This window comes from Erpetoichthys calabaricus, chromosome 17 (assembly GCF_900747795.2).
Source record: "Erpetoichthys calabaricus chromosome 17, fErpCal1.3, whole genome shotgun sequence".
In the NCBI taxonomy this organism is placed as follows: domain Eukaryota; kingdom Metazoa; phylum Chordata; class Cladistia; order Polypteriformes; family Polypteridae; genus Erpetoichthys; species Erpetoichthys calabaricus.
The window spans coordinates 13,117,783-13,140,677 of NC_041410.2; the positions used below are offsets into that span (position 1 = coordinate 13,117,783).

Sequence of the window (22,895 nt, forward strand, 5' to 3'; positions counted from 1 at the left end):
CAAACACAAAGCTGGCGAAACTGATATCTCATGCAAACTCTACATGCCAGCTTGTAGAACAAATCATCGCCGTCCACACTACCGCTAAAGAGATGCGGTCGACCCAGCACATCAAACCAGAGCGTCTTACTGGTAGACATCTTATTGATGATATACTGTACTTCCAATAGAAAAACAAAAAAACAGAACCCAACTCGAACCTGTGCAGTGTGCAGTTCAAAGAGTGATACATCTGGAAAGAAAATCCAAAAAGAAACACGCGACTATTATTGTCCCGACTGTGACGTTGGATCGTGTCTTTCACTGGGCTTTAGGACAGGGCCGTCTTAACAGCGTTATAGCCCCCCGGACAAAGCAGTGCACTGGAGCCCCTACCTACACACCCACTCAGCAAGTCACAGCGTACAAAGATTAGCACGGGGCCAGCGGGCAACTGCCTAGCGTGCCCATGCCGTGCCCATGCGTTAAGATGGCCCTGCTGTAAGATTTACCACACAAAGGACTCCTTTTGAGATTTTGGCATCATTAGTAGTATTATTAGGGTTAGGGTTATATTATATAGCATAACATTAGGGTAATTATATATATATAAATATATATATACTGTATAAATATATATATATATATAGCATAACATATATTATATTATATTCTGTTTTGGCATCATTAGTAGTATTATTATTTGGGTTAGGGTTATGTTATATAGCATAACATTAGGGTTATATATATATATATATATATATATATATATATATATATATATAGCATAACATATATTCTGTTTTGGCATCATTAGTAGTATTATTATTTGGGTTAGGGTTATGTTATATAGCATAACATTAGGGTTATATATATATATATATATATATATATATATATATATATATATATAGCATAACATATATTCTGTTTTGGCATCATTAGTAGTATTATTAACTGTTATTATTGTTTATTTCATATTATTCTTTGTGTTCATCATTACTATTATTATCCATCCATCCATTTTCCAACCCGCTGAATCCGAACACAGGGTCACGGGGGTCTGCTGGAGCCAATCCCAGCCAACACAGGGCACAAGGCAGGAAACAATCCTGGGCAGGGTGCCAACCCACCGCAGGACATTACTATTATTATTTGTATCATTATTATACTTTTGAGACTTAATAAAAAAATGTAATTTTCCATGCCAAAAAAAACGTTTTTTTTTTTAGTAAAATCAACGCTAAGGAGGTTAAGAGGTTAAGGTTGCCCCGGCAGGTGTGCACAACCCGCTAAACCCCCCAGACTAATGGTAGGTGGTCCATCACAAACTCACTGAACGGGGCCCATGCGGTGAGCCAGCAGTGCTCTGTAGAGGCGCCTGAACGGTTACGAGATTCTGTTTGCAGGGAAAGACCTGAAGTGCAGCCGGGTAAGTGGATCCTCCATCAGGACTGTGCCTCAAAGCCACGATGCCCTCCATGTTTGCGACTTCCTGGCTAAGTCACCAGATTGGACCATCCACCCTATTCCACCTGACTGAGCCCCCCTTTGTGATTTCTGGATCTTCTCAAAACTGCCATGGAAGGTCAAAGACCTTCAGACATTTTTGTGACATCCAGCGTTTAGGTGTTCCATTTCCAGGTACGTTTCCAGCAGAGGTGAAGTCATCAAACGAAAAGCACAGCAGCGGAAGGACACGACTTGGACGGTTACGGAGGCCACCAGTGCACAGACACACACACATTTTATTCTACATGCACATGTCTCGTGTAAGCAGATAGTGAGAGGTGGTGCGTTGGACCTTGGTGATGATAAGGTGGATGGCATTAGCTACCGTATGACATGACTGTGATGTTCAGACTTGAGCAGATATGAGGAGTTCCTATGAAACGGATGGCCACCATCTTGGAATTTTGAACCCACATCCTTCAAGGGCTTAATAACACGGAGTCACCCAACAACACGTTAGCAAAAATGGCACAGCACAAACGTAGTCATCCCAGCTTTCGAAAACACCCAACCCAACCCGTCCGCCCACCAAACTTACACGTGTATCCTGCTTTTCACCGTTAAATTTGAAAATCAAAGGCAGGGTGAGGCTCGCCCACTGGTGTGACCTGCCTCAGCTAGTCCCAGCTTTTAGGGGACGCCGACTCTGGTACTGACAGACTGGCACTCTCCTGTGCCAGTCAGATCAGTTCTTAGCAGTCATAATCTCCAAAAAGCACCGGCTTGACGACGACTCGTCTCAGCAGATGGCCTTCCGCCCAAATATCAGCACATCTGATGACACTAAAAGTGACAAATGGCCACCGTCTTAGTGGAAAAGTGCTGCATATGGACAGTTGTCCTCCGTTAAATTTTATTGATATTAGCAAACCAAAGAGCAGCTGGAAATTCCTCTCCGGTCTCAACAGGTCAGGCGACGAGACGTGCTGAAGCTTGTTTTTATTATGAGATTCTTAATTAACAAAGGCCAATGGGAAATCTCGGAGAGAGGGGCTGGCTGGCTGGCGGGCTCAGAAATTATTTTTGTTTTCTCCGAGTGTACCTTGCAATTCTGTCGCCAGTCACAACATGTTTAAAACAGCTGTGTGAATTTGGGTTTGGGGGGCTTGTTTGAGTTGTGTTTCAAATTTCTCCGCTTAAAGAGCAAACAGTTTGCTTGTGATTTACACCAAGAAAAGCGAAGAGCACATATGTGAAATCGTCTTTTCATCCTAGCAGGCCGTGTTTTACCTTTTATTGAATTAACGCTATCACTACGGTGAAGCAAGGTGGTGACAGACCCATACAGGGGCAGGGAGACCACTCAGAATGGTGGGAAGGACGAATGCAACCAAATACAGAGATGCAGGTTTTAAAGAAAGTGCACACCACCTCAGACTGGGTGGGGTAATGGCTTACGACCCATGCAGCCAAGACAAAGCTGGAGTGGCACCAGGGCAAGTCAGTGGCCGAGATCTGGACCCCACAGAGCATCTGAGCAGACATCTATAGACGGCAGTTCATAGGCGCGGCCCATCCAGTCCATTGGGCCTTGAGAAGATCTGCCAGGAAGAATGGAATAAGCCATTCAAATCCAGGAGTGCAAAGCTTGTAGAGATTTAACAAGAACACTCAAAGCTGGAAGTGCTGCTAAAGGGGCTTCTATAAAATACTGGAGGAAGGGTCCGAATGCTTCTATAATTTAGGGATTTCTGTTTTTGAAGCCCATTTGGTGCCCTAGACGAGGCTGACAGATGTTGTCCACAGCGGGTAGTTGATATTATTAGACTTTGACGACCTGGGGAAGGGTGTTCCCCTCGGTGTCTGGTGTGTTGGGCACCTTCAATAGCAAAATCAGCACCCCTTTGTGCAAATCCCACAAACTTTAAGGAGCGGGCAGCACTTGGTGTACACAGCATGCACACGATTACTTTCATAAATGGTGCCCTGTGCGGGTAACAGCGGCCACTCATTATCATGGTAGTTTGTCAGCCCTCACCCTCGGTGTCCAGAGCACACACACACCTTCAGAAACATAAATGGCGCCCATCATCACCCTTCTACGACAGTCTCACTCGGTGTCTGGAGCGTGTGCCCCTTCATAAATGGCGGCGCCCTAGGTGTCTGCCTGTGTCGCCTAATGGATCGACCGGCTCTGTCTAAATTCATTTTACAAATATGAAACACGGAAGAGCACAGAAAAAAAAACTCATGTAGTTGAGGATTATGCTGCAGTCTTTGATGCAGAGTCTAAAGAGAAGACGACATTTTGAGATCGGGTATCCAGTGCGGTGCCGTGTTTGGACTGCCAGTCCCACTGCTGACACGTCACCTGCCTGTACTGCAACTCGAAAAACCAAAGAAACGTCACCAGTGGTGTCTCAGATGCTGCTAAGTCTCCTTGGATGAAGCCTCCGTCATTTTCTATCCTTGCCGCTTTACACGCAGTGCTACCCGGGCAGGCCCCACTCTTTGCTTTATTTTTTTACAAATCAGAATTGCTATTTTTTAAAAACTTACAGCTCCTTACCTCTCAGTGGCACATCTGGTTTCTGTTTTCCATCCCATCTCCATTTGCTCCTAGAGCAACACTATATTGACAAAAGTATTGGGACCCTAACAATCATTGAATTTAGGTGTTCAATCACTTCCATGCCACACCTCGGCATGCAGACGGCTGGCTGCTACAAACATTTGTGACAGAGTGGGTTGCTCTCCGTGAACTCAAGCCTGGTACCGTGATAGGATGCCACCTGTGCAGTAAATCCATTTGTGAAACGTCCCCGCTATGAAATATTCCAGGGTCAACTGTCAGTGGTATTGTAACAAAGTGGAAGACACTGGGAACAACAGCAACTCAGCCACCAAGTGGTGGGCCATGTCAAATCACAGAGCGGGGTCAGCACATGCTGAGGTGCACAGCGGGCAGAAGTCACCAACCTTCTGCAGAGTCGATAGCTACAGACCTCCAAAAGCTCAAGAACAGTGCAGCGTAGAGAGAGAGAGCTTCATGGAATGGGTCACCATGGCCGAGCAGCTGCAGCCAATCCTGACATCACTCAGCGTCGGATGCAGGGGTGTAAAGCCCACCGCCACTGGACTCGAGAGCAGTGCAGACAAGTCCTCTGGAGTGACGAATCATGCAATCCGATGGATGAGACAGGCCAGGAGAACGGGACTCGCCTGACTGCATTGTGCCAAGTGTAAAGTTTGGTGGAGGGGGGATTAGGGTGTGGGGTTGGGCTTGGCCCCCTTAGTTCCAGTGAAAGGAACTCTTAATGCTTCAGCATCCATCCATCCATTTTCCAACCCGCTATATCCTAACACAGGGTCACGGGGGTCTGCTGGAGCCAATCCAGCCAACACAGGGCACAAGGCAGGAAACAAACCCCGGGCAGGGCACACACACACACAGACCAAGCACACATTAGGGTCAATTTAGGATCGCCAATGCACCTAACTTACACGTCTTTGGACTGTGGGAGGAAACCCACGCAGACACGGGGAGAACATGCAAACTCCAATGCTTCAGCATACAAAGCCATTTTGGATAATTTCATGCTGCCAACTTTGTGGCGACAATTTGGTGGATGGCAACATGACTGGGCACACAACAGAGCACAAAGCAAGGTCTGTAAAGAAATGGAGGAGCGAGGAACTTGAGTGGCCTGCACAGAGACAGCCCTGACCTCAACCCGACAGAACCAACAACGCTGGGATGAATTGGAGCGGAGACTGTGGCCTTCACGTCCAACATCACTGTCTGACCTCACCAATGCTCTCCTGGTCACAAATTCCCATAAACGCACTCTGACACCTCGTGGAAAGCCTTCCCAGAAGAGCTGTTAGAGCTGCAAAGGGTGGGCCGACTCCATATTAAAGCCTACGTGTTAAGAATGGGACGTCATTAAAGTTCATGTGTGTTCTGTCTTCCCTGGCCATCGGACCTTACTTTTATTCTGTGTTAATTAGTATTGCCTAATTTTATTTTCTTATTTATTTTGTCTTTGTTCTCTTTCTTCATCCTGTAAAGCACTTTGAGCTCCATCACTTGTATGAAAATGTGCTCTAGAAATAAATGTTGTTGTTGTAAAGGCAGGCGTCCCAGCACTTTAGCGTATGTGGCTTTATGCTTCCTTCAGATAGTGACACTTGCTCAGGTCTCTGTTTTTTGTTTTCTTTCTTTCTTTCTTTCTTTCTTTCTTTCTTTCTTTCTTTCTTTCTTTCTTTCTCTCTCTCTCTCTCTCTCTCTCTCTCTCTCTCTCTCTTTCTTTCATTCTTTCTTTCTTTCTTTCTCTCTCTCTCTCTCTCTCTCTCTCTCTCTCTCTCTCTCTCTCTCTCTCTCTCTCTCTCTTTCTTTCTTTCTTTCTTTCTTTCTTTCTTTCTTTCTGCACCACTCGACGTCTTTTATGTAAACTAAGTCCGCTTCCAGCACGTTGTTTACTTATAAAACAAATGTGCGATTTTTATCAGCTCGCTAACAGCGCTGAATTTCGCTTTACCTGGCACCGTGACCAAGACATTAGGTGCAAATTGAATTATTCTGATAATTTGTGATCTTAACAAGGCATTTACAAAGAGAACTTCTGAAGGAGCCTCCTTAAGTGCCCTCATTCCTGACTTTGCTTGGAGGCACAAACGTGCCGCGTCTCGCATGCCGAAGCGCTGCTGCGCGTTTGGGATGTGCCTCGCCGGGCAGGCGCTGCTGTTTGCTATGAAGCCCAACTGTACTTTAAAAGTGTTATCTTTATTTGACTGTAGTGATGGATTAAAAACAACAACAACAACAGAAAAAAAAAGTGCTACTGAAAACTGAGCAGATTGCCTAGCGGGGAGCTAAAGACTTAAGTGGACTGGAGGGATTTTAGCTGCTTTTCCCAAGCAGACTTTCAGGAGTCACTTTCGATCAGGATTACTGGCTCCACGGCCATTAAAAACACAGCTAATTGTGTTGTGGCTTTGCCATGATAAGGCAACACTTTAAATACTTGAGACTATTAAGACAAAAGGAGTAATTCTTCAGGTAGAGGAGGGCCTGTCGTCGGCCACATTTACAGGACAGCACGGCCATCGGGGCTACACAATGGCTGAAGTCAAAAAAGAAAATGAAAGGAGGGAATTCGGCCCGCCGGGCGTTTAGGCTTCTTATGCTGCGCTGGCTTGAAATCTCCGTAGTCAACGTGGACTTTGTGTTTCTTTTAATTGGATACATGGCTTATCCATTTGCTTTGGTATAATAATATTCCCCCAAAACAATGTCTTTCCCTGGTTTGGGGGGGGTCTTTCACTTTTTGGATAGAGACGCCTGTTTTCGCCACTTCCTCCTGGTGTTGCTCGTCGAACTGACCGCTCTTATAGCCGAAGGGTGTTATGCAGAGGTGGAGGTCGCTACCCCGGGTTTAGGGACTCTAAGCCTAGTCATGTTGGGGCTTTGGGGTCCCGACGTGTGCATCGATTTATTGTTATTTTCACTCATTTCATTGCCCACCATGTGAAGCTGTCAGTCATTAGCATTACAGCCAGAAACCGAACGGGTGCAAGAGAAGAACGGCCATCACGCTGCCATTAACAGCAAAATAGGCGGATAAGACCAATTTCCTTATTTTTGGACCCTTATGTGGTATTTTTATGATCATTTTTGATTTGTTTTTGACCATATTTTGCCTATTTCTAAATTTTTCTTCCTAACCCTAGCAGTCGGATGGACAAACACATTCACATACACGAACACTTGTCCCATTATTAAGTGGATTTCTGTCCATCGGGCAGTTGCTCTCTCTCAGACGTATTCAGTGTTAACATTTCCAGTGCACTAATGTATTTTGTAATGCATGTAGAAATAAAATCCAATCCAACGTCACAAACACTGGCAGGGCTTTTAGGAATCCCATACCAAGTGCGATTGTCCCTCCTGCCGCCTGCAGAACGAGGAGAAGTTAGATGTTGGTGATGTACGCAGCCAGATGTCTGAGGATGAGCTGAATGCTGTTGAGTAATAAAAATGTGTTGCATTTTCCGTTTCAGCAGATGGTGTGTCACAAACATTAGCAGTTCTTTTACAACTCCAATACCAAATGGCACATAACAGAGACACAACAACTGAATGGACACACAAATCTACAGACACTCATCCTTTGAAATGTAAGTAATCAACGTAGACGTCGGCATATTCAGCATTTGCATTTGCAGATTACAAACGTTAACGCTGCTTTTACGAAACCCAAAAGTCTGCAGAGTGGGGAGGAGCTGGGTGTAGGTGATCTGCGTGGCTGGATGTTTGGGCAGGAATTGCGTGCCGAAAGAAATCTCTCAGTCCAAAAGTTTGTATTAGAAGATTTAGTGAAAATTCAAAGCAAACAGTCCATACAAGAATAAAGAAAAAGGTTGTTACGCACGTAGAATAAAAGGCAAAAAATTGAAAAAAATGTCTCTTCTCTAAACTTAGCTTTTCTTGTCAAGCCTCACTTGTTTCTATACTTAAAGATGATTTACTTCACACCTTCAATACGCTCTATAAACGTACAGCACTGCACGTTCATTAAAACACGTTGCCTTACATACTATGGGGCACGTTAAGGCGCGGTTGAAAGCCGTGTGCCCTCCATGCCTTACTCACGGCCCTAACTGACACAAATCTATAATCCGAGAGACCAGAAATCGTTAGAATAGACCGATTCAATTCAGCTTGTGGGGTTATAAGAACTAATGCACTAATACACAGAGAGCGAGAGAGGACAGGAGCAGGCGCTGATACAGTGCATTGCCGCACCCACCACATGACGAACCCAGATTAGGACCCGAGTGCAGCCATGCAACAGGTGACACCTCAGCACCACACGAGTTCAGATGGAGTGGAACCAGTGTGAGGTTTTTAATGGTGGCTGGAGTGCGAATTCTGCCACTAAGCCCCAGGTTTTTCCCTGCAGGTTGGAGGGCCGACATTAATGTCATACCCAGGATGGAGCAATTGCAGGTTAAGGGCCTTGGTCAAGGGCCCAATGAAGTGGAGTTACTTTTGGCGTTTATGGGATTCGAACCGGCAACCTTCCGATTGCCAGAGCAAATCCACTCCGCCATACTAATATACAGGCAAACATTTAATAGAACTTAAATAACTAGCAAATGGCTCTTACAGAAAGTACATTGCACTTTTCTTTCCAACAGATGGCACATTACAAACATTAGCACTGCTTTTACGAATCCCATGCCATACAACATATAACAAAGACACAGCTACCAGACGGACCCCAGGTACACAGACAGACAGACTGTAACAGGATGGATGGATGAATGAACGAGAACAGAACAGTTGCCGTCGTTTAAGAATGAAAGTGTGTCTTCTGAGCCCTGGTGCTTTTTGCTGAAGTTCAGGTAAGATGACAGATCAGACGTGTCTGTAACTTAATCCACTCGCTGTCTACACAAAGGCAGGCTGGCTTCATTAAATGCTTAATGGACGGTGTGGTAACGGCGGCACTTTCATGTGACTTTTTTGTTTTTTACCTTACTGTTCAAATGAATTTTGCACATGAAACAAATGACTATGGCTGTGTGTTGATATCGCTCCTGAATGATTCATCTTCTTCTTTTCCTATTTCTAGGTAGGGTTGATGTGTTTGACCAGGCTTCTCCATCAGCTCGGCTCTGCACCTTCTCCTCCTCACTCAAGGCCTCTTTTTCTTTACCCACCCATCTCTGCTTTGGCCTCCCTCACTTTCTCTTCCCCCCGGACTTCCACTTCCATCACTCTTTTGTCCACATATTCCTGGTCTCTCCTCATCACAGGTCCACACCACTTCAGCCTCCTTTCCAGAACTTTCTTAGAATTCTCTCCTACTTTCGTTGAACCTCTGATTGTCTCATTTTGTCCTCTTTGGTAACCCCACACATCCATCTCAACTTTCTCAAACCAGACACGTGTAACTTCTTCTCCTGCTCCCCCTTTACTGCCCACATCTCAGCTCCATGTGTCACTGCTGGTCTTCCCACCATTTTACCAATCTGACCTTTAACCTTCAATCACACAGAACTCCAGACACCTTCCTCCAATTGTTCTATCCACAGTACGCTCTAGGGGTCACCTCATTTTCTCTCTTGGGCTACCACCGATCCTAGATGATCCTAGATGATTAAACCTCTCCACCCTTTTCAGTAGCTTTCCCGGCAGGCTAACTTCTGAATCCTGATTATCATTAAACCTCAGATCTTCTTCTTATTTATCTTCACTCCTCTCTCTTCCAAAGCCCTTCTCTATTCTTCCAACTTACTCTCCACTTTCTCTTCTTTTCTGGTACTAAACAACACAATGTCGTCAGCAAAATGCTTCTAATCCCAGGACTCGACACAACCATGGTCAGATCAAAGAGGTCAGGACTTCCAGAAGACCCCTGGTGCAGACCTCCTCTTACTGGGGTCTTGTCTGTTACCCCAACACTGCTTTGAACCCGAGTCCTCACTCCCTCATACATCTCCTGGACACTGCAATCCTCCCACACTTCTCTGGTCCTCCTTTCACTCTAATGCACCTCCAGACCTCTGGACATGGCAGGCTATCATAAGCCTTCTCCAAATATGCAGACCTTTCTGTTTTTCTCGATGCTTCTCTACGAGTCGTCTCAATGTGAACACTTCATCAGTCATCCTGAATGATTAATAATAATCGAATCATCAGACAGATGTGACCTGATAAAGGAATGTCAAGGCCAGCAACATGATGGCTTCAAAATAGTGCAGGACATCTTTAAATTGGTTGCTGCAAAAAGATACTGTGAGTGGAGTCATCACTGTTGAATGTGTCTGCAAGACCCTCTCTGAGAAGTACACTTTGGAGGTGTGACCCCCTGCGCTGTCTTGGTAGGCTTTCTTTTTACTTTCTCGCAATCGTCCAAAAATTCGATGTCGAGATTTTGATGAATCTCAACGTTTTAGGTGGCTCAGTGGGTAGCTGTGGTTGGTGTGTGAGTGTGGCGCCCTGCCCAGGGTTTGTTTCCTGCCTTGTGCCCTGTGTTGGCTGGGATTGGCTCCAGCAGACCCCCATGACCCTGTAGTTAGGATATGGTGGGTTGGATAATGGTTGGATGGATGGATGGATGGATGGAATCTTTACGACTGTTTTCAAGACAGGTTACATTTTTATATCATTGACGTAACTGTAAAATAAATTTAGAAAATGAAAATATGGAACTCGAGACGTCTGTCTGAGAGAGATGCATATGTACTCGTAACCACACACATGCAGTTGTAAAATGCATATGGCCTACCTGAAAAGGATATTGTTCCAAAGCTACTCATCTTTTTCTTATATTTACTTTTCTTAAAAACAACCAAGAGGCTGAGTGAACATTATTTAGTAGATTGGCAATTCTAAAAAACATTTAAACAGGTGTGGCGTCTTAATGATTTGGTGAAAAGAGTTTGCATGTTCTCTCCGTGTCTGCGTGGGTTTCCTCCCACAGTCCAAAGACATGCAGGTTAGGTGCATTGGCGATCCTAAATTGTCCCTAGTGGGTGTGTGTGTGTGTGCCCTGCGGTGGGCTGGCGCCCTGCCCGGGGTTTGTTCCTGCCTTGTGCCCTGTGTTGGCTGGGATTGGCTCCAGCAGACCCCTGTGACCCCGTGTTAGGTTATAGCAGGTTGGACAATGACTGACTGACCGACAACATTTTAGACCTCCCTGAGTCCGAAAAGACCATTTTTGGGATTATGTCCGCGTGTGTGTAAACACGATAACCTGAGGACGCTTTCACGGAGGTCAACCTAATTTTGCGTACAAATATTTGGTACAAAACGTAGATTTTTATCAACTTTTGAGGTATTTCCACCAACAGGAAATGGTACTTTACCTTTTATTCGTGTAGCTGCAAAGTCCAATTTATTCAACTTTACTTTTATAATAATTGTTCAGTATATTAATAATTTGATTTGCTGTTGATGGTTCTTTAATGTACATAATATCATCTTATATAATACGCTACCGTGGCTGTCCGTTTGTCTGTCCAGGATTTTAAATCACCCGTAGGTTGAAAACCATTTCACCGATTGACCTGAAATTTGGTACGCGTATACTACGTGACGTCTACTATCTGCTTTTGGGGTGATGATTGACCTCAAAGGTTATTCCTCTTTTTATTTTTATTTTATTGTAGAATCAACTCTGTGCAGTAGGGAGGCTGTGCGGCGCATGCATACGGGCGCCGTTTTCATCCCTACCACCTTCGCCGTCACTTCCCCTACCTCTTCATATCTTAAATCATTCTTGAGGCAGATTGAAGACGTAAGTGCCAGCTTAAGTGAAAAATTAAAGAAAACGTAACAAGTAATTGCAACACAAACACTCACTTAATCAGTTTTAACATGAAAAGATGTCGACGGAAGAAGAGAAGCAGCGGGCCGCTGGGATGGAGACACGAAGAGCTGCTCAGGAAACAGCAAGGGCATCAACCTCTGAGCAAACGAATGATAAACGTACAGAGAAAGAAAGTCAAGTGTACTCACGGCACGTTATCGCGCAGCGCACCGTTACTGGTCATTTATAATTTGTAATACAATTTTTAATAAATGTGTTGAAAATGAATATTTGACAAAGCATTCTTTTCACATATTTTAAAATATTGAATGACCAATAATATAAGATCCGATTATAATATACTTTTGAAGGCCATTATAACCGGACCAATTTTAATACTATATATAACAGACTTGGTAGAATTATGTCCGAGTGTGGAATAATGTTGTAACATATGTCGGCACGACTCCGCTGAAAGGTTGCCGACCCCTGCTATAAATAATTTGTATTCAATAACAATACCATCTTTATAAGTTCATCCACCCCATACACCTGGGGCACGTTGTCGAGATGCTTCACAGAAGCGGACCTACTCGAGAGTGTAACCGCTGACTATCCGTGAAGGAGGCCTTCTTGTCTTCTCCTCTCTTCATTTCTTTTGCTCAGCTAACGTATCATTAAGCAGATAATGAGCAATAGAAGCTGTCGATTTCTGTTACGTATTAAAAAAAAAAAAATTAAAAACAGCTGGTAAAAATCTAATCCTTGTCTTGCGGTTTACTCCTCAAATATCCATCCCCATATCTGAGTATACGAGAAAGTCGAGGGGAGACCACTCGTGATTTTTGATTTAATAATCCGGCCTGAACCACAACAGAAGCCAACATTTTTGTACCGCGTGGTACAATTTTCAATTTGATAGCAACATTCATAAACGCCACCGTTCACAGACCAGTCAAGATAGCGAGGGCCGTGGAACAAAGTGCACACTTCGTGAGAGGGGGGGGCTTAGCATGGATTCCCACCACCAGCACAGTTCACACCCAGAGACTGAGAGGCGAGCCGAGTCGATGAGTGGCGGGTGAGCTGCAGACAGTCAGTACAATCTAAGTGTCACTCCGGATTTGTGTGTCGTTTTCTAACCCGCTATATCCTAACACAGGGTCACGGGGGTCTGCTGGAGCCAATCCCAGCCAGCACAGGGCACAAGGCAGGAACAAATCCCGGGCAGGGCGCCAGCTCACCGCAGGGCACACACACACACCAAGCACACAAACTAGGGACAATTTAGGATCGCCAATGCACCTAACCTGCATGTCTTTGGACTGTGGGAGGAAACCCACGCAGACACGGGGAGAACATGCAAACTCCACAGAGGGAGGACCCGGGAAGTGAACTCGGGTCTCCATACTGTGAGGCAGCAGCGCTACCCACTGCGCCACCGTGCTGCCCTGATCATCCATCCATCCATTGTCCAACCCGCTATATCCTAACTACAGGGTCACGGGGGTCTGCTGGTGCCAATCCCAGCCAACACAGGGCGCAAGGCAGGAACCAAACCCCGGGCAGGGTGCCAGCCCACCGCAGGGTACACACCAAGCACACACTAGGGACAATTTAGGATCGCCAATACACCTAACTTGCATGTCTTTGGACCGTGGGAGGAAACACAGGGAGAACATAACACACAAACTCCATGCAGGGAGGACCCGGGAAGCGAACCCAGGGCTCCATACTGCGAGGCAGCAGCGCTACCCAACTGCACCACCGTGTTTGCCTTCCCTTGCAAAATGTATACGACCTTGGAAATTTTAATGCTTAAAGCTTGCATAATTTTAAATGTATTGATTTATTTGTTTTATTAATTATGAGTTCTTTTATATTTCATAGTGTGAATCAGATAAAAAAAAGGCCTGTTTCAGATGAACGCTTCAACAATAACAATGAGCGTAACAGCACTTCTTTTTTTCTTTCTTTTTACCCGCAGCTGCCAGCTTGTTTAATGATCATATAGGCTGCTCACTGCACATAAAGTGACCTCTGTTGAACCAACTCGAAGGAAGGAAACCATAATAGGGCTATTTAATACAACATTTCCCCACCCCTCTTCTGTATGTGGCCAACTGGCGCACACCTGCAGCTCATGAAATTCAAGACGCGTTGACGGGGCGCTCAGTGTTACTTCGTTTCTTGTGCAGCACAAAAGCTTGTTTATCATGGCGTGTCTTTTAACTGCACCCAAAATGTAGCCTGTGGTAAAGGAACTGCACAGAGGCAAAAATGAAAAACAACAAGCGTTCGTGTAAAATCAAAATTTAGTTTAGTGTGCGACGACGATGACGAGAGGCCATGGAGTGGCACTTGACATGCCAGCGTTTGGGCTCCGTGGCCTCCTTTCACCTGCGTTTTCTTCTCTTCTCTGTCTTTAGATGCTTTTATCCACATCAGGTCACTGCATTTTGGATTGACTGTGCATACAGATATCTGCCAAAAAATGAATAAATAATTCAACTGTCAGAATACCTCTGGCCTGTGCAGTAAGGATCCTCAGGATGGCGGCAGATCGGGAAGGGCATCGTACGCCTTTCTTTGGGCAATGGCCTCTCAGCTGCGAGGACTAGCAGACATTTGTTTGCTGTAGCTGGCAGTGTGCTTGGTAGCGGAGGTGGGAAACCAGAGACCAGGGGTTCAAGTCCAGTGCAGATTCAGTGTTCATCAACCTGTGAGGAAATGTAGAAGAGAAGCGTTTGTGTAAATTGTCATTGGACTGGGAAAAGAAAAAAAAAAGGAGGCAGCGCTTACCAGGAGAAAAGGGGACAAACATCCAGTTGTTAATGACAAAACATCTCGAGATAGGACGTCGGTGTTGAGGAGTGTACATCCGATTCTCATATTTAGTTATGATGAGATAAGCACTTTGCAATTATGAGATAAACAGTCAGCCAGTCGTCGTCCAACCCGCTATAACCTAACACGGGGTCACGGGGGTCTGCTGGAGCCAATCCCAGCCAGCACAGGGTGCAAGGCACGAAAAAATCCTGGGCAGGGCACACATACCCACACACCAATCACACACCAAGGACAATTTAGGATCACCATTGCACCTGGCCTGCATGTCTTTGGACTGTGGGAGGAAACCCACGTAGACACGGGGAGAACATGCAAACTCCACGCAGGGAGGACCCATGAAGCGAACCCAGGTCTCCTAACTGCGAGGCTACCACTGCGCCACCCTGAGATAAACACTCTTTTATATATAAGACCAACATGGGAGATATGCTGGATATTAATTGTGTCTTAAGATGTCCAAAAATCTGGATTCATTTACCAGCTTGATCACAGTAGAGTTTACAAAATATATGTATTTATATATGATATGTGTATTGATATCTCCCCTGAATCTTTTCCACTTCTGTGTGAGGATGATGTGCTTGATCAATCTTCTCCATCAGCTCGGCTCAGCTCTGCACCTTCTCCTCCTCAGTCAAGCCCTCTTTTTCTTTATCCATCCATCTCTGCTTTGGCCTCCCTCACTTTCTCTCCCCCTGGACCTCCACTCCCATCACTCTTTTGCCCACATATTCCTTGTCTCTCCTCCTCTCCACTTCGGCCTCCTTTCCTGGGCTTTCTTAGATTTCTCTCCCACTGATTGCCTCATTTCTTATTTTGTCCTTTTTTGTAACTCCTCACATTTATCTTAACCTTCGCATTTCTGCCACCTCCAATTTCTTCTCCTGCACTCCCTTTACTGCCCACGTCTCAGCTCCATGCGTCATTACTGGTATTTCCACTGTCTTACAAATCTAACTTTAACCTTCAATCACACAGAACTACTGACACCTTCTTTCAATTGTTCCATCCATGCTAAACTCTATGAGTTACCTGATTGTCTATCTTGGGCTACCACTGATCCTAATCTTAGGTAATATATTACATTAGCCATCCCCCGCGACTTTGTCGGCGTATTACTGAAACAGGACAGTGAGGAGGGTCCCGCCCAGCTCTCTACTCCTGACGTCACTCTTCCCCCTCCCCTCGGCCCGCAGCTTCTGTCTCGGCTTAGCGTGAACATGTCGCACCAGCAAGCGAACTAGGATTCTTACTGCAATGAAAGAAGTCGCAAAATCAACCGGAATGTTCAAGCAAATTCTAGAAAAAAAAAATCTAAATCTGTTAAGCAGTTCTCTCGTTCGCTAGCTAAGCGGAGGTAAGGTTACACCCCGAGGCAGATGCGTGAGTGAGGAGGGCCCATGTCTCCCCCCCACTCCCACCCCCCGCAGCCCGATGAATCTTTCTCTCGGGTTCGCACTAAAAAATCAGTACCACAAGTGAACTATGATACTTAGCACGGTGAAAAAGTCACAAAATCAACCGGAACGTTCAAGCAAATTATAGAAATAAACACGATCTAAATCCGTTAAGTAGTTCTCTCGTGAAAAGTGGACAGACATACAAACGGGTCTAAAAAAAACTGTAAGAAATTTCACAATTGGACCATGAAATTTTTAAAACCGTTTCTTAGCGAGCACCTATGGGCCAAAGGTAACCTACATACCAAATTTCAAGTCCCAAGTCCTCACGGTTTGGGAGATTTCGTGATGAGTAACTCAGTGGTATTTGACTTTGTATATATATTTATATTTCTCCTGGAATCTGTCAGTAGTACGGAGGTAGGGTTTAGTTATCGACTATGTTGCTAGGTTTTATAAGCCTACAGTCTTGTTCTGTATTTACTATTTGTAAATATTTTAAATTTGTAAATATTTGAGTGTTTATTTTACTATTTCTTTTGGGCCCTCCTCGGCCTCCCAACATATTAGCCATTTAACACCACCATTACTAACGGAACATTACCAATGGTTCTTTTAGACCATCCATCCATCGTTCAAACCCAATTTATTCTGAGCAGGGTCGCAGGGGACTGTCCAAGCAAGCATGGGATGCAAGGTGGAAATAATCCCTGGATGGGGTGCCAGTCCATCACAGGGTGAACACACACACGGACCAAATAAGCATCGCCAGTCCACCTATCCTGCATGTCTTTAGACTGTGGGAGGAATTCGGATCACCAGGAAGGAAACCGACATGGACATGGGGGAGAAGTTCCACCCTGCTGATCAAAACATGATTCACCTTCTAAGCTCTTTGGCAGAGTGAACACTATTTGTTCTTCTTTTTTGCTCAAGTCTCCCCAAAGTCTTTTGTGCCTCATTATTGAATGAGATGCCTGATACCAGAGACACCCATTGCAAAGCTCATTGTCCTTTACCTTCGAAAACACATAAAATATGCAATATTTGGTGTATTAGTTTAATTGGGTTCCCTTAACCTATCATTATTGCCTTTCTTAGGGCAACTTGAATCAAGAATCCTGATCATTCCAGTGCTTTGTGAATTTCCCCTTGGGATTAATAAAGTATCTATCTATCTATCTATCTATCTATCTATCTATCTATCTATCTATCTATCTATCTATCTATCTATCTATCTATCTATCTCAAGACTGTGCACATCTTGACCTGAACAGAATGCTGTGACCCCCAGCTTCCTGTCAAACGCTGGATCCTCTTCAACACTCTGCTGCCAACCCCCAAAGCCAACACACCAGAATATCCACCGTTATCTGTGCCCACATAAATGTGTCATGCAGTTGGGATCTTCTGCTTCTGGCCTCCTTACTGCTACACAACTCTTGCCAAACAGTCATTCAACTCCTGCTCTCCGGAATTCTCTTCCTACGTCTCCCGTGAGGCTCCATCTGTCTTGTCGTTCAGACTCAAACTGTAGATCCACCTGGTCGTGCTGGCTTTTTAATTGCCGTCCTTCATCTACAAGTTGCCCTTCGATGGGTTTGTACTGTCGCTGCCTGACGTTGTGTCGGTCTGCGCTCCTTCAATGCTCTGCTCAGTTTTTAGGTTCTGCGGTTTATTCTTTTTATTTTGGACTTTTACTTGGGGGCCGTGTGTGAGCTCCATAAATCTTTCATGTTACTTTATCTATCACTACTTACCTTCTTTAACATTTTTGTACTATTGTGGTCCCTTACAAAAATGAAATACATGTAAAATATATTTTAAATAAATACACTGCTATCAACAAAAATTCTATCTTAACATGTTACCAAACATGTCCATAATACACACAAACCAATTTCTTGTGCATAGTGAAATGTATTATAAAATTTTTAAATTATGACTGGTTTTGTATATTGCAATACATTTCCCAAAAACATAAAAATATATTTCTCAATATACTGTATTTCAAAAATACTACAAATAATTTACTGTAAGAAACATTTAAAAATATATTACAATTTATTTTTAAACGTACTGTTAGTTACGATCTATATTTTACAATATATTTAGAGTAACAAAATCTAACAAAAATTCAGTACAGGGCCCTCCACAATATTTGGGACCCATTTTTCTTTGACTTACCCGTCTGCTCCACAAATCAAACAATCCTGCTGTGATTAAAGTGCACATTGCAGACTTCATTTAAGGGGATTTGAATACATCTGGGTCACACCAACGTACAAATGACAATGTATATGTGTATATTCTAAATATATCATAAGTCATTGAAAGATCTGTATACTCTAAGTAAATTGTATGAAACCAATGAAAAATATCATATATGTATATACAGTATCTTATATATAAATGCCTACACGTGGAAGTGTATATGTCTGTCTGTCCGGAAGTGAGAGGTGGAGTTGGGGTAAGGGCTCTGCCTCTGAGGAGACAAAAGTGAGGCGAGCACATCGGCAAAACGAAACCACAGAGGAGAGAGATGCCCAGAGTAGTTCCTTTCAATTACCTGATTTCTCTACATTTCAATTTGTTTTCTGATGATTTCAATAGTTTCTAGGACCCCGGGCTTTTTACAGCACGGGCTTACACAGCTAGTGTGTGTGTGTGTGTGTGTGTATATGACGTGTAAATATAAATATATATATATATATATATATATGACGGACGTCCAAAAAGTTTCTGCACTTTTTAGACTCTTAAGAGGTCTTAAGGGTTCCTCACAACTTTTTAAACTCTATTTATTAATAATTTCAAAAACAAATAACATCACTTTTCTACATAGTCACCTTCCTTTGCGATGCAATGTTTCCCAGTCACATGACACTCTCAGACACACCAGTTACTATTCTTCCCGCCTTCACTCTTTGCAACAAAAATATAAAAATGCAGAAGCTTTTTGAACGTCCCTCATATATTATATATATATATATATATATATATATATATATATACATACACACACATACGGGGTGAGTCAAAAATATGTTGACATTTGAATGGTAGAAACAATTTATTCACAAAACATACTTCATATGTGCAAGATGATTTACAGGAATGTCTCAATCTGTTCGCCATCATGTTTAACACAAGTGGCACATAAATTGTATATACTGTAAGTATATACATAGCAGTACCATTAGTGTTAACATAATTTTGACTTACCCTGTATATAGATTTCATTGATATTATACAATATGCTTAGAGTATACAGATATTTCAATGACCTATTATATGATATATTTAGAATATATATTGACATTTTCATTTGTACGTTGGTGTGGCCCAAATGTCTGCAAATCCCCTTAAATGAAAGTCTGCAATGTGCTCTTGATTTGTGGAGCAGAGGGACAAGTCAAAGAAAAATGGGTCCTTGTCCCAAATATTTATGGAGGGCCCTGTATTGAATTTTTGTTAGCAGTCCTAGAGCTGTAGATCTCCATTTGATGCCCACCATGCCAGGTATCTACAGTACCAGACTGGCGTGTCTTGTACATCTGCCAGGTGTGAAGGTGAGCCCAGTATCATTCCGTCCAAGTCAATGGTATTTGTAATACTGCAAAAGGGTGCCTTGCAGAGATCAGGCGAGTGTTTTATTTTATTCCTATGTAAGTATCTTCACACCACGTGACATGACAGAGATTTGCTCAGCCGTGCTTCTCCTGCTCGTTTATAGAGCCGACTACTTCACTTGTCTAAACACTCTGCTTGTCATCTTTTGTTATGCAAGATAAATGCTAGTTATGGGTTATTGGGAGCAACCAAAACATCAAGGTGAAAAACCAACCCAAACTGCCCCATCAGTGACACATCCTGAACTATTGTCTTGTCTGGTCCCAGATGATTCAAATGCCTTTCAGACATTTTCTTTATGACCCAGCCTGTTAGGTGCTTTCAGGAAGGCAAACTCTGTCTGAATTTGACGCCTCCCTCCCCCCCATCACCTCGTCCCACCCCACAAGTCAGCGTGTTTGCTGAAGGCGCAGATCTTTATTGCGATGAGTCACAGGGCAGGCTGCCCCTCTCTTGGCTCCTTCTGTATCTTTTCCACGTTCAGATGTTTTGTTTTTTTTTTTGAAAACGATTACAAGCCGTGTTCATTTTGTGGGAATGAAGATTGACACCCACAGAACAGACGGGAACGCTTTCATTAAACTAAACAAATAATCATTCATATTACTTCTGTTATTCCCGTATTGCTGTGTGTGCATTTTGCACAGCTTGAGCTCATGGCTTCTCTTCCACTCAGTTGTCTCTCCTTCCATTATTTAGACATGGCGGGGGGGGGGGGGTTGGTCACCCACCAGATAATACCATCAGTATAATGAAACCCAAGTCCATCACAGTGGCACAGTGTTGACTCACAGCTCCAGGAGACTGGCATTCAGTGCCAGCCCAGCAGCTTCTACAATGTCTGCAGGAGTTTTCTCAAAGCACTTGAGAGCGCGCGCCCGTGTGTGTGTGTGTTGGGTTCAAACTGAAACAGTACAACAGGCAGCGGGTACGTGCCCTCCAGTTGACTGGCACCCTGTCCATGTTTAGTTCTGCTGTTCTGGTCTTGTTAATCCATTGTATATGTGCGACTTCTCCACGTACATCCTATAGATTTCAAATTTTGGAGAACTGGTGCCTCTAAGTTGGCCCGTTCTGTATTCGGTTTTAGACTGGCATCCCACCCAAGGTTGGTTCTTGTCTTGTTACTATTGCTACCAGTATACGGTCAGTTCTGGCTCCTCCACCTTTATTCATATCAAGATTGCAGAGAAGCTGGAGCCCATCCCAGCAAGCATTGGTGCAAAGCAGGAACGATTTCTGTACAAGGCACCAGTCTATTACAAGGGTGAACACACACACACACACACACACACAGGGGGACAATTTATTATCCCCAATTATCATAACCCACATGCCTTTGGACTGTGGGAGGAAACCTACACAGAAAAGGAGTAGAACATGCACACTTTACACAGGGACCACTCGAGGCTTGAACCCCGGACTAACTTGTTGTGAAAAAGCAGCAGCAACTACCACTGCTCTACCATGCCACCCTATTACTATTGTTCATATTATAATGATGGTGATGATGATGATATTTAGGGCTACTAGGAAGCAACAGGACCAAATCAGTTTAGGAGGGAAACAAAATTAGGAAAAGGTGTGGAAGTGCCACCAGTCTACTGTGGGCTATGCTTCTCAATTTATGAGAACTCAGAGTGGCACAGTGGTAACACAGCTGCCTCACAGTAAGGAGATCACGGGTTCACGTCCAGGGTCCTCCCCGCCTGAAGAATAGTGAGAAAGTAAAGAATTATTATTACAGGGTGGGCCATAAAGATCTCCCACATTTCGAGGGAGAACTGTGCGGTCTGTAGTGGGAGTAGAGAGGTGGGCTGGCAAGGTCTCATGCGGTAGATTAGGCTCGACCGATTTGAGTACCCATTGTGAGCTGGACCAGTGAACATCGGGGCTTTGTTATTCACGTGTATTATGACAACAACTGTTCTGTGATAGCGACGTAGAGAACGTTCCATACCTGCTTCACGCTCGGTCGAAATGCATCTCTACCAGATCAGAAAATGATTTTCCTATGGATTTCTAACCTTTGGACAACTGGGTCCACACTGAAAATCAGCTGGCAGACCTAGGACCATTAAAACACCTGAAAATGTGGAAGCAGTAAGCGCATCCATTCAGCACTCGCCAAGTCATTCCGCTCGTAAGCATGACATGGCACTGGGGGTATCAAGTCGGAGTTTGAGGAGGATTCTGTATGCTGATTTGGAGACCTTTCTGCGCCCCAAACTGGACGACGTGGCTACAGAGCATGTGTGGATTCAACAGGACGGGGCCACAGCTCTCACAGCATGACATTCGCCCGGAGTGTTGAGGGAAATGTCCCCCTGGGCATTCGATCTCTTTAAGGGAAGATGTGGGGTGGTCAGCACGGTCACCAGATTTAAGCCCGTGTGACTTTTACCTTTGGGGATACCTGAAGGAAGAGGTTTTCAAACATCGTCCTCGATCTCTTGAGAATCGAAAGGAAAGGATCAGACAGAAAATCGATGCCATTCCGCCTGAGATGACCCGGAGAGTGATGGAGGACTTCCGGGAACGTCTTCAGCAGTGTGTTGCCAACGATGGCCGCCATTTGTCTGATATGATTTTTGAAACCCATTAAAACAAAACTTTTCAGAAATATGCACAATTGTTTTTTTAGCTAGCTTTGTTCATTTTTTATGTGGGAGATCTTTATGCCCCACCCTGTATTAAGGCATTTTTAATTGCAGGTTTTCCTAAATATCCTGATCTTTACAGATTAAACTCTCTTTTCCCTTTCTGTTCACATGCAGCAACCGCAAGTCTTTTTCATGCGAGGACACCTCGTGTCGTTTTCCTCCTTCCCGTTCCTCGACTCCTTTGTGTCCCTGCATGCCGCTCTCGTCTTGCCGACTACTCCAGACACGACGCAGCAGCACTCCTAGCGTCTGTTAATCCCGGTTTGTACTTTCCTGTCGCTGTTTACCTGTACTAGAATGCACTCGCGCCATCTCCCAGATTGCACAGCGGGCTGCTCTTGGTAATGAGATCCTAGCGAGACGTCTGTGGTTTAGCTATACGTTTGCGGTTCAATCCAAAGGAGAGGCCAGACAAGCCTTTAAGTCACGGATAAATGTGATGTGGGGTTGGGTTACCATCCAATTATGGAACTCTGTGTAGGATTGTTTATGGCAACAGCTGCAATATCTTGATGAAGGCTTCATTAAAAATAGAAACAAATATCTCTTTATATTCGGTAACTTGTGCGTCTCGGTAGAAAGGGTGAAAGGGGAAA

General features: G+C 44.2%; 1 protein-coding gene across 6 annotated transcripts in view; it reads right to left on the minus strand.

Annotated features, from left to right (window-relative positions):
• The window catches only part of sema6dl (sema domain, transmembrane domain (TM), and cytoplasmic domain, (semaphorin) 6D, like), a 480,425-nt gene that overhangs the window by 100,411 nt on the left and 357,119 nt on the right, over nucleotides 1–22,895 (minus strand). For all 6 annotated transcript variants that reach the window (XM_051920673.1, XM_051920672.1, XM_051920671.1 and 3 more), the window contains one exon: nucleotides 14,277–14,473. The gene's annotated coding sequence lies outside the window, so the exon portion shown is untranslated. The remainder of the gene's footprint in view (nucleotides 1–14,276; nucleotides 14,474–22,895) is intronic.